Raw genomic sequence first — 12,406 nt, 5'->3', positions numbered from 1 at the left:
CACGAACCCATGTCCCCTGCATCGGCAGGCAGACTCTTAACCACTGTGCCATCAAGGAAGCCCTGATATGTTTTTAATCCCTGAAGGCATTGTTATTTTTGTGTTATACAGTCGACTTTCATTTAGATTTACCAACACACTCTTCTTGTTGAATTTTATTCTTCCTACATCTCTGATCTTCCAATTAGAAATCATTTTATTTTTGTCTAAAGAAAATCCATTAGTATTTCCTTTGGTTAAAGTCTACCAGTAATGGATTTTCTCAGATCTCATTTGTCTGCAAATGTCATAATTTCCCTTTCATTCCTAAAGGAATTTTTTGCTGGATATAAAATCTAGGTTAGCAGTTATTTTATTTTCCCACTTTGAAGATATGATTCTTCTGTGTTCTGGCTTCTCTAGTTTGAGAAGTCAGTTCTCAGTTTAATTATTGCTTCTTAGAAAGTGATTTTTTTTCAGTATGGCTGCTTTTAAGATTTTTTTTTTAAGTTCTCAGCAGTTCTACTATGATATGCCTAAGTGTGGTTTGTTTTTTATGAATTCTGATTGAAATCTGTAAGGCTTCTGGAACCTGAAGCTTGACGTATTCCATCAATTTTAAGAAGACTTCAAGCCTTTATCTCTTTAGACACTGCTTCTGCCTATTCTCTCCACTTCTAGGACCCCAATTCCATGAAGGTCAGATTGTCTTACTGTATTATGTATCTTCTACCCTCTTCTCTCTGTGCTTCAGTTTGGGTATATTCTTCTGACCTAACTCCACCTTCATTACTTTTCTCTTTTCAGCTGTGTGTAACCTACCAACAACACTATCCATTGAATTTTCAGTTTCAGTTATATTTTTCAGTTCTAGAACGTCCAGTTGGTTCTTCTTTCATAGTTTGCAGGTCAGTGATAAGGTTCTCAATCTTGTCTTTCATCCTCTTACCATATAAAGCATAGCCCTTTAAGTCTTCGGAAAAAGTCTGTTATCTGGACCCGCTGCAGGTCTGTTTGTTACTTCTCTTCATTTACAGTCATTTGTCTTCTCTCCTTGGACATCTGCTTATTCCTGACTGAATGCTGATCACTGCACATGAACAACTGTAGAAATAATTTGAGCTCTATCATGAGGTTCTCTCTCTCCCGAAAGAACCTATATTTGCCGCTGGCAAGGACTGACATTATTTGAACGGAGTCCCAAACAACCTGGGGTCCAAAATACCACATGAGGGTACCTCCGTGGTGGTTCCCAGACTCCAAACTTTGTCCTCCCAGGGCTGCGAGGGTGTTAAAGGTGCTGCTGCCCTCTTGGCCCTGCTCTGGAATTGGCTAACGCCCCTCAGGAGAAGCATCCCTGATACCCGGCTAACCTTGCTCACTTCCTCTGTTTTCCGGATGTTGACCCAGTTGTCAGTCACCGCCTTGTTGGTTCTCTGCTGCTTTCCGGAAACGGAAGTTCTCCAGAGACGGTTTAATTTCACGTATCGGAAAGCCCGCGAGAACTTGGATTTGGATATGACACGTTTTCTGTGCCCGTTATCGTCTTCTGTCTTTCAGCTCTCCCTTCCTTCCCCCTTCCATAAACGGCCATGTGGTGCTGGGGCTGAGGCTCTGAAAACCGCTGGCAGATGTTCAGTCGGCGTCCGCCCAGGGGCGCTGGAGGGCGCCTGCGGGCTCTGATCCCAGAGGCATCGCCCCAGCCCCACCTCTTCAACAGGCAGAGCAGAGTCTTCCTGCCCAAGAGGCTGAAGCCAGGCTGCAGTTTCTCCAAGACTTGCAGAACCAGCCTCAACGCACCTCCTCCTCCGAGGTCTGTATCCCAGCCTCTGGGGACCCCTCCTCTAGGATTGGAAACTCTGGCCCCAGCCGTCCACCTCCTCCCCCCAGGGGCTGAGTTCCAGCTCTGCAGACCCTTCTTCTAAGGTGCAATGTTTCCAGGTTCTTCCCATTCACCCCGAGCTCTGGGGGCATGGCCCTAACTACACCTGTCCCTCCACCACCACCTGGGTTCTGGTCCTACCCTTCCAGCTCTCCCTTACCTCTTGTTTACATTCTGTTCCCTCTGTTCAAGCAGCTGGTGTGGTTTCTGTCACCGGGCTGGATTCTGACGGACAGAATTCCCAACCTTCCCTCCTCTAGTCTCATTTTATTCACTGACAACAACATGATTAGTTATTTTGGACCCACTTAGAATGTTACGCCAAGGCTTTACTATAGTCTGTTACATTTTGCATTTCTAGAATGTCTATTTGGTTCTTTTTCAAATCTGCTTGGTCATTCTTTACAGTTTCTTTCCCACGTGTATTTTTAAGTTTGTCATTTAGCTCTTTAAATACATTAAATATAGTAATTTAAAGTCTGTGCTAAGTTCATTTTCACAACTTCTGTGACAGTATCTGTCTCTTGGTTCTCCTTGTTCTTTCTTGTGGTGACTTGTTTCCTTGAGTGTTTTTTAAATTTTTTATTTATTATTTATTTTTTAACATAAACTAATTTTCCTTAGAGTTTTATTTGTAGGATGAAGGTCTACAAGAATAACTGTAGGATAGCTAGAATTTGCCTTTTGCTTATGAGTGAAGTTGGATTCTTATTTTTCATGTTTAAGAATCAGTCATATTTCTTTTCTATGCGTTATTTTTTCATATGTTTTTGCCCATTTTTCTATTTGGTTGTTGATCTTATTGAGTTGTGGGAGCTCATCATTTCTATTGTGAAGATGGGAAATCATCACAAAGGTTTTAAAGATTTTTTTCAGGATTACTTGGCAAGTTACCAGTAGTGAGGTTATTAGAATCCTTTTCAAGTCAGACGTTTAGTTCCTTTACACGTAAAGACACTGGGCGAGGTCCTGACTTATTAACAACCCTGTCATTTTGCTTAACTACAATTTTCCTAAAATTCCTTTCTTCTAGGCTGTAAATTTTTAGTTTTGACCTCCAAAAGCCCTGGGGTGGGAGGAGGGGTGGGGTGGGGGGAAGGGTGGGGATTTAGGGAATGAAATACTACAAATACTAAAGGCTTTATATAGTGTTCGGGGTGAAGGGTGCTTTGGTTCATCGGCATTACTGCCAAAATAGAGAGATTTGGGAAATGTAGTACTACCCACAGCCAGAGTCCATATTGTTAGCTGATGAGGCTGCAGACGTGGAACCTGCAGTCTGCAGAGGTCTCGCCTAACACTGGAAAGAGATTTAATTTGAAAGTGAACAGTCTGTTTTCTTCTTTAACACAGTTTTGGCTGCTAGATTGTGAAGCTGTTGTGCAAATAATTGCACCATCACTGTGTTATTCACGGTGTCCTATTCATTTCTTAAAATTACCGGGGAGCAAGGCGGAACGCAGAGGAGATCGGTTACCCCGAGCGTGGGAACGCAGACAGCTCAGGCCTCCCCTTCCCTGACGAACATCCTGTATGCAGCCGAGCCACCTGTGCGCAAAACACCTTCAAAAGGTGCCTCGGGAAACAATGACCGCTGGGCGAACGAGGTGTGCTTTCCGTGCCGGACCTGCCACTACAGATGTGCAGCCACCGGCCACCCAGGTGACCGTCGCGCCTTCGGTGGCCCACCTGCTGCTTTGCGGTCTCTCAGCTCTCCGCACCGATGTTCTGACCCAACAGTGTCCAGAAATGTTTACATGCAAAGCCAGGAAAGCTGTTTAGGAGCGCCTTGCATGTAAACATCACACGTAATTCCGAGACTCCTTTTACAGTGTTTTTGGCCCATCTGTGCCTGAATTTTTAAAATGTCCCTGAACTCAACTGTCCAGACATTCCCCCTCTGCCCTTTCTCTGCACATGGAGGGCTCGAGGGAAGGGCGCCGGAACTGGGCTTCTCTCGCCTGGAACCCCGTCACTCAGGGAACTTGCTGAGGGCAGCCCGTGCCTAGTCTTTCCGAGCGTACCTGCCCTGGGCACTGCCAGGAGTCAGCCCGAGACCCCTTCACCTGCCCGCGCACACCTGCCGGGGGTCAACCCGGGACCCCTTCACCTTCCCTGGGCACCGGCGGGGCAGCGCAGACTCGTTCCTGCTCGGGGGACTGGGAGGACCGGCAGCAACAACCGGGACTACTTTTCGCAGACCCCCCATCCCCACCCCGGTCGGCCGGCGGAGGGAGCGCGGGCAGAGATGTCTCGGCGCGCACCTCAATCAGTGCGCATGCGCGCCTCAATCAGTGCGCATGCGTGTCTCCGGTGGGGCTCCGCGCCTTCCTGCCCGCCAGCTTGTGCACTTCTCTCAGGACCTTCCAGGTGAGAACCGGGAGCCGCGCGGGGACGGGTTGCGCTCGGTCCTTCGGCCGCGTCCCAGCCGCCTGCGGGTCCCAGAGGGCGCCGCCGACCCAAGCCCCCAGCCCCCAGCCCGGTGCGGTGGGGGCGCGGGTGCCGCGCGTGCGGGCCGCCCGGCGTTCGCGGGCTAGAAAACCCCCGGGCCTCAGACTTGGACGCGGGCGGAGGACGAAGGTCCGACCACACGTCGCCTCCCGGTGCGCGGACAGCGGGGGCTGCTCGGCCCTCGGGCCCGAGTGTCCTTCTCGGGCTTCGCGCTCCTCCCTGGGTGGGGGCGGCGCCGACTCTGTCCCTGGGTTTCGTCCTCCGGCCTTGCCCCGGGTCCCTGCCCAGCACCTGGGCAGAGGCGTTTTCCCAGAGGACAGCCGTCCGCTTCAAGTCCCTTGGTGAGCGGCCCCGTCGCGCCGGGGTGAGGATGCGGGACCCGCGGGGCCCCGGTAGCCCCTCTCGCTGCCCCCCCACATGTCCTCCAGCACCTTGTCTGCAGCCCCCACGATGGCCCGTGAGCCTCGGCACGTGGTACTGTCTCTTTACAGAACACGCTCCCCCCTCGCCCCCTCTTTCCCAGCCACCAGCTGCTTAGCCTCTGGTTTCTGCTCAGACGACGCCCCCCACCCCAGGCCGGCCCTGACCTTCAGGGTGAGGGGCCCCTTCTCTGCGCCCGTGGTCTGGGAGCTTCCCTGAGGACGCCCCATCCCGTGGTGTGGTCGCTGCTCTCCCTCCGGCCTGCAAGCACAGGAACCCACTGCCCGGGGCCGAGCAGGCCCTCAGATCCGTGAAGGAGTGAAAGCGATTTCCTAATAAGATGTTTGGATAGTCGGTGACCGACCAGGTGTCACGAGGACTGTCTGGTGACGCGGTTCGTGGGCTTTTCCAGGCCCCCAGCTTGCTCCCCTGGGGCCCTTCACCCCACCTGATCGCTCCCCAGACGAAAAATCCTTTAAGAGAGTGGACATCGGTTCTCCAGTTGTACAATATTAGGAAGTGGAGGATGTAGACTTGTGACTATAAAATATCAGTTCCATTCGTTTAAACTGTTTTTCCTCTAGATCTTGGTTTCTGTGTCACCTATAGAAAAGTAATTCTAGATACTTTACAAGTGATCTAATTGTAACAATATTTTTTTTCTGTTTTTAAATTTAGTTTGTTCCACATGATTTTCCCCAGAGAAAAACAGAACTTTTTTTGTTGTTGTTGTTCGGTACGCGGACCTCTCACTGCCATGGCCTCTCCCGTTGCGGAGCACAGGCTCCGGATGCGCAGGCTCAGCAGCCATGGCTCACGGGCCCAGCCGCTCTGCGGCATGTGGGATCTTCCCGGACCGGGGCATGAACCCGTGTCCCCTGCATCGGCAGGCGGACTCTCAACCACTACGCCACCAGGGAAGCCCGACAATACTTTTATAACGGTCGGTGGGGAAACAAATACATGTGCAGGAACCGTTACTCTATGGTCAGCTTCTCCATTACGCAGTGGGCAGAGGCCACACGTGTTACGTCTCCTGCGTCCTAATAAGGTGTTCCCTCCACTTGGGCTTCAGACAGTGGCGAGTTATTTTGCTTTATTTATCCTGTCACCCTAGTTTGGAGGGGCGGACTGGTGCTGCAGAAACATTTCTCATAAGTACTGTTTGAACTTAAAAAAAAATCAGATACCTGAGTTTGAAGGCGGTTGCCGTTTGTGATATCCGAGAACGGCAAAAAACTAAAAGGGCTAAGAACTGGGTATGCCTTGATTCACAAGAGGACTGGCTGGACCGTTTGGTGGCAGAGAATTTCTGTTCAGAGCTCCAGGAATTCTCTCCCGGCTGCGTCAGGAAGCAGCTGCTGGTGTGTGAGAGTTTTGAAACGTGGCACAGCTCCCCACAGAGGCATACAGATTGGTCCCTCAGGGTCTGATCTTGGAGCTCAGAGGTGATGTTCTTAACAGACGCGGACTTGGCCAAGGGAACCCGTGTAAGTTTCAGGAGCCCGGCAGTCTCTGGTCTTGATTAGCACCTCTCGGCGCGGCTGGGACTTCATAGCACCCGGCGGGGCCACCTCGGGTGGAAATCCGAGTCTCTGTGCTGTGGCGTTGCCTCCTAGACGAAGCTGAGAACCAGTCTTCTAGAGGTTAGTCGTTATTCATAGTTAGAGAGGTTGATGTTCGAAGCCTTTTTCACGTGGGGGCTGAGCTTGAACTGAAGACATTGAGCATCCGAGTGTGCTGGCAGGGCTCTGGGGAGGACATGTCCACCCAGAACATGCTTGGTTTATGTTGCTGCCTCGCTTTTCAGATTCTTTTTCTTTTTCATTTATTTATTTATTTATTATACAGCAAGTTCTTATTAGTTATCTATTTTATACATACCAGTGTATATATGTCAATCCCAGTCTCCCAATTCATCCCACCACCACCACCCCACCCCCCACTTTCCCCATTGGTGTCCATACGTTTGTTCTCTCCATCTGTGTCTCTATTTCTGCCACTTTTCAGATTCTAAGACGCACAACAATGGGCTTACTGTGTCCTAGAATTGTTGTTCTACGTCTATATGAAGCTTTTTGTAAGGTCTTGTGTAAGCTGTTAAATTTTACCTGTTGGCTGACTGATGGTCCTTATACTGGAGGTAGATGCTGGGCTCATCATTTGCGTCTGACTTTCTTGTTTACAAAGTGAGTGTGTGGCAGGTGAGTGACCGAGTATCGGATGGATTAGAGTCGGGCATCTTTGGAAAAACAAATTTAAATCTTCAAGATCCCCAAGCCGCACATGCTTCCCGGTGCTCTTTGAGTGTTGTTGGGTCGATGGAGGTGTCATGTCCTACGTGATCTTAGCCAAGCTTCCCCAGGCTCCTCAGCGTCCTGTAGCTGGGGCAGAAGTATTTGGAACAGGCTTTAAAGTAATATGTGTGCATGGAAGAATTGCCCCAACTAAAAAGTATGAATGGAAACTGTGCAATCAGGGGGGTCTCTCCCCATAAGAAACTGTTAAGGAAAGCATTATATTTTCAAAAAAATGATTAAAAGAATTATATTAAAAATATTCTCCTGGCCTTTGCTTTTGTAACTTAACACGATTTGAAGATTTCTTTTTTTTTTTTTTTTTTTTCTTTTTGCGGTATGCGGGCCTCTCACTGTTGTGGCCTCTCCCGTTGCGGAGCACAGGCTCCGGATGCGCAGGCCCAGCGGCCATGGCTCACGGGCCCAGCCGCTCCGCGGCATATGGGATCCTCCCTGATCGGGGCACGAACCCGTATCCCCTGCATCGGCAGGCGGACTCTCAACCACTGCGCCACCAGGGAGGCCCTTGAAGATTTCTTTTAAAATCACATACTGTACTGGGACTTCCTGGCGGTTCAGTGGTCAAGACTGCAGTTCCAATTCCGGGAGCGTGGGTTCGATCCCTGATCGGAGAACTAAGATCCCACATGCCGCATGGTGTGGCCAAGGGGGAAAAAAATCACATACAGATCCCAGCATGTATTTGACAGAATTGCTTACTAACATCCCCTGGGATGGTAGTTGTTGGCTCCCTGTCACCCCATCCTGGAAATGTGTCCTCGCCTCCCTGCTCATCCTGATTTTTCTTTCCCTTGCTGCTTCACCTCCTCTGCTGCTTTTAGCCTGTTCATTTTCTTCTGCCACCTCTCTTGCTGGAGGCCCGCTGGACCCTCTGTGCCAGGGGAGGTGACCATCCCCCTGGGCTGGCTGAGGAAGGGCGCCACGGAGCTGGGATGGCAAAGTTCAGGGGCAAAATTAGAATCCAAGCAGATCTTGACAGACTGGGATCCAAGTAGATGACATTTAACAGGGATAAATATAGGGTCTTATGCATTGGTTTTAAAATAGAGAAAACTTGCTGTGGTGTAATTTGAGAGAAGTCTGTAATGCACTAAAAATGTAGCTTTTAAACTATCCTGAACTAACCTAGTCCTAAAATTTAGGTAAGTTCCAGAAAAGACCTTAGTATCACCATTTTTTCATAGGCCCTCATTTACAGAGCTTCCTCTAACATAGGAAAAGGCTTGCTAATAAGTTTGAAATATAAAATATATTTTCTTAAACTGCATGTTTTCTTGACTGCCTAGAAGAAGAAACCTCTCTACTAATTAATTATATAACATCCATGTTCTGGGCCCTGGGATCGGCAGTGAGTGAGCCTAGGGAGGAGACAGGTGCAGAAGGAACAAGGCCCGGAGGTGACAGCCCAGGTGTTGACCCCGTGGGGCATCTGGCTCTTTGACACGAGAAGCTAGTGTTGTCACCAGCGACCTGTGTGAGCACAGCTGCGGCCCTGCCGGCCAGGCTGCAGTCCCTTCAGTAGAGCAGCCACAGGACATTCAGATGCGCAGTTTCTTTTATGTTTTCCTCAGCGTCAGATTCGAATATGGGTTTGTTTCATCGCAGGTCTAGAGAACCGAAAGGATTGTGAGAAGGTCTTTTTTTTTTTTTTTTTTTTTTTTTTAATTTTTGGCTGCACCACACAGCATGTGGGATCTTAGTCCCCCGACCAGAGATCGAACCTGTGCCCCCTGCATTGGAAGGCAGAGTCCCAACCACTGGACTGCTGGGGAGGTCCCTTGTCTACTTGTATTAACTCTGATACGGGCCATTTTAAATGTGTAGCTTGGTTACCTACCAGACTGATTATTCTGGGAATCAGAGTCCTTGGTTATTTCTACTGACTAATGGAAAACTGCATCTTGGGACTCTTTTTGCACGTGGAGTAAAACTCAGGGGTATCAGGTACTCTTTGTGGGGTTGTGCTGTGTTTAGCAACCCGGGCCCCAACCCTCAGGGTTCTCGAGTCGTTGGAGTTAAAGCTGTCCCTGCCTGTCTCCAGAGACTGCAGGATCCCACCCGGCTGGAACCACCGTCTTCATTTGTTCTGGTTCTAATGGTCTCTGGCTAATTTTTGCGTCCATGGTTCCCAGATGTTAAGACACCATCTTATGTTTGTGAGGTACTGGACTTTTCCCAGTGCCACGAATGTGTGTATAAGCTCTTACGTGAGGAACTGGACTCAAATCACTAATTTTTTTTTTAATATATGTATTTTTAAATTTATTTATTTTATTATTTTTGGCTGCATTGGGTCTTTGTTGCTGTGTACGGGCTTCCTCTAGTTACGTTGAGCGGGGGATACTCTTCCTTGCGGTGCACAGGCTTCTTATTGTGGTGGCTTCTCTTGTTGCGGAACACAGGCTCTAGGCGTGCGGGCTTCAGTAGTTGTGGCTCATGGGCTCTAGAGCGCAGGCTCAGTAGTTGTGCACGGGCTTAGTTGCTCCGACGCGTGTGGGATCATCCCAGACCTGGGCTTGAACCCATGTCACCTGCATTGGCAGGCGGATTCTTAAGCACTGCACCACCAGGGAAGCCCCATGGAAGTAGATTTAGACTTTGTGACGTGCAGGGGAATGCTTTAAGCAAAAGCTCTTGGGCAGGTCTTTGTTATTGCTTCCTTTGGGGAAACCAGTTTCTGGGCCCGTCCCCAAGGCCTCCTTCCCGCCGGCTTGCCATGGTCATGACTGGGCTCCTGCCTACTGGTGTCATCCTTATTCCCGTGGGTTCCCGTGTGTTCAGCCCCTCAGGGTTGCAGGCTCCTGGAAGCCTGCCGCTGCTGTGCTGGCTGTACCTGTTAAAGGCAGAGATGCATGTTCGCATTGGCCTCCAGTAGTCACTTGCTGTGATCCCTTATCTGGTCTAGATCTGATCTGTTTCAGAGAGGAAAAACTTACTTTAATCAAATGCTGCTTTTCTGTTTAGCTCCGAAACCTGGGACTTAATCCAGCTGACACTGGCTTCAGCATACTGACCATGGGACCTGGCAGGATTCCGTGTGCCCAGGACGAGCCGACCCAGGTGGTGAATGCTGGCATGAGTGACCCACGGCGCCTGCTGCACAGCCAGTCTGCAGACAGAGCCACCGTGCATCCAGCCTCTGGAAGGTACTCCTGATGGATGTTCAGAAAGGCATTTACCTCACCTGCTTTGTTACCTTTTATATTGAACAAGTGTCAGACACTCACAGCAAAGTGTCATCAATAGCATTAAACTCCTGAAGTTTTAGCAGAAGCTGTGTCTTGCGCGTCCTGTTCAATAAGAGGCCCTGAGCTTTGGTGTCCTCACCACTGCGTCCAGATGCGTGCGAGGGAGGGAACACCATGCCTCGCCCTGCAGGCACTCTTGACCTCAGAGGGGAAGGTTGGGTGATGGCGGGGAGGGAGGTTGTCCAGGCATCCTGGAGTGTGCATCCAGATCCTGCTTCACTTGGGAAATGTGCCAATGACGGGGCCGTCGGGCGTTTAGTAGAATTTCATTTCCCTGGACTTGGGGTCTCGGGTGCTTGAAATCTAGTTACTCTGAGGACATAGAATCTTTCCCTACTGCCAGGATTCAGGGACTGAAAGGATTATGTATATATTGGGCTTGCTAGTGTTTTACGTGGAAATCTTTATCACTTACTTTGAAAAGTGAAAGCACTTTCTGGACCTAAAATTTGTGGATGCCAAATATTAGCTTTGCGTTGCTTCTATTTTTTTTACAGAAAGAGGGTTTACTTGGTCATTTCAGTAGGTAGAGGGACATCTGGAAGTGAAGACCTTTCTATTCAAAAAGAAATAGCTGAATAATTTTTATTCAAAATGATGTTTTGTCTGTTATCAGCTCTATTTCTTGTCACTATTTTTTTGAACATGTAGTGTAAGCATTGTAAACTGTTTTAAGTTTAATTGAAGTTACTAAACTTCCTGAACTCTTAATGATACTTTTGGCTCCTCTGCGTTTTCTGTTTCTACAGTATTGTCGAGAGACCCTGTCTAGTGTGCTGTTTGCTGTTTGGTGTGCTCCACGGGTCTCGCGATGCCCAGCCTGTTGGTCTCCTGGGCCCTTTAACGTGTGGCTCTCCTGAGGTGTGGGCGTGGGGGCAGAGAGAACATGGCATCTGCATGTTGTCCATCTCTCCATCCAGAGACCACCAGGAGCACCATGGGAGGTGGGCCTGTGTAGGAGGGTGTTAAGAAGAAGCTTTGATGGGATCTGGGCTTCCGTTGGGTAGTCTGGGGGACGGTCTAAGGAAGCCAGAGTTTGCTGTAGCTTGGACGCTGTCAGAGAGAGGAGTGATTCTCTGATTGGGCATCTCAGGAACCCTCCCTACGGCAGTGGTGGGGTGCGGTGGGGGCAGACTGGAGAGCGTGAAGCTGGGATGGGTGAAGAGACAGCAGCCACTCATTTTAGCCAAGGGGGGGCTCTTGGTGTTTCAGGGGAGGCACAGTGACTTGGTTGTCGTTTGTGCTTGGATCACGCCCTGAAGCGGCCTTCCCATCTCACTGCATCTCGGTCCCGGGGGCTCTGTGAGTGGCTCCCATTCCGGGAGGGCAGCGTGACCCGCCTCCAGGTGCCCGGCTGCCCCTCTTCTCTCCGTGTTCACATGAGCTGCTGCAGCTGGAACCATGTGCGGCGCTGTTTTCTTTTTCTTTTTCTTTTTCTTTTTTTTGCTGTTTTCTTTTGCATGAGGAAGCATGAGGCGGTAGGACCAATGTGATGTCATCTTAAGGCTTTTCTCCTGTTCTTACTGCAACCCTGTGGCCACAGGAGGATCCTGGACCCTGTAGTACATGTTGCTGGCAAATGGAGGCCACACCAAAGTGAGCAAAGTTGTCTTTAAAAAAGTATTTGTACAGTGATAGCATTACACAGGTAACTGAATTACACTGTTACTGTTTCACAAGCCTGGGCTTTTCCATGGGGGCTGGTGTGAACTCGTGGGGATGGGGGTCTGAGCCTGGACGATCACAGGCGCCCATGTTGGCTGAGGGCTCGTTGGGGAACAGGGTTCTTTTTTGTTTTCGGCAACACCATGCTGCATGCAGGATCTTAGTTCCCCGACTAGGGATCGAACCCACATCCCCTGCTGTGGAAGCACGGAGCCCTAACCACTAGACGACCGGGGAAGTCCATCGGGCTCTTGTTTAAAAGCTCTGCTTTGCAGCCCGCTCCCACCTGGTTGAGAGTTCCTTCTGGAGCTGTCCAAGCAGACTCGCTCACCCTGGGCCCTTCAGACCATCCACTGATGGATTCCTGGTGGATATTTTCAGAGATGCATTTTCACCCTTGACCCAAAGAGCCTGAAGTCGGGTAGAATCCCTCACTGCTGCTG

At 49.8% G+C, this 12,406-nt stretch overlaps 1 long non-coding RNA gene across 1 annotated transcript; it reads left to right on the top strand.

Moving 5' to 3' along the window:
- Positions 1-1,528: 1,528 nt before the first annotated feature.
- Positions 1,529-10,323, top strand: LOC132503036 (uncharacterized). Its single transcript, XR_009534548.1, has 3 exons — positions 1,529-1,792; positions 3,215-4,231; positions 10,015-10,323. It is a non-coding gene; the product is annotated as an uncharacterized LOC132503036 (long non-coding RNA).
- The last annotated feature ends 2,083 nt before the right edge of the window (positions 10,324-12,406 follow it).

Source organism: Mesoplodon densirostris, chromosome 15, assembly GCF_025265405.1.
Source record: "Mesoplodon densirostris isolate mMesDen1 chromosome 15, mMesDen1 primary haplotype, whole genome shotgun sequence".
Classification (NCBI taxonomy): Eukaryota; Metazoa; Chordata; class Mammalia; order Artiodactyla; family Ziphiidae; genus Mesoplodon; species Mesoplodon densirostris.
This window is presented reverse-complemented; position numbering and strand designations above follow the sequence as displayed.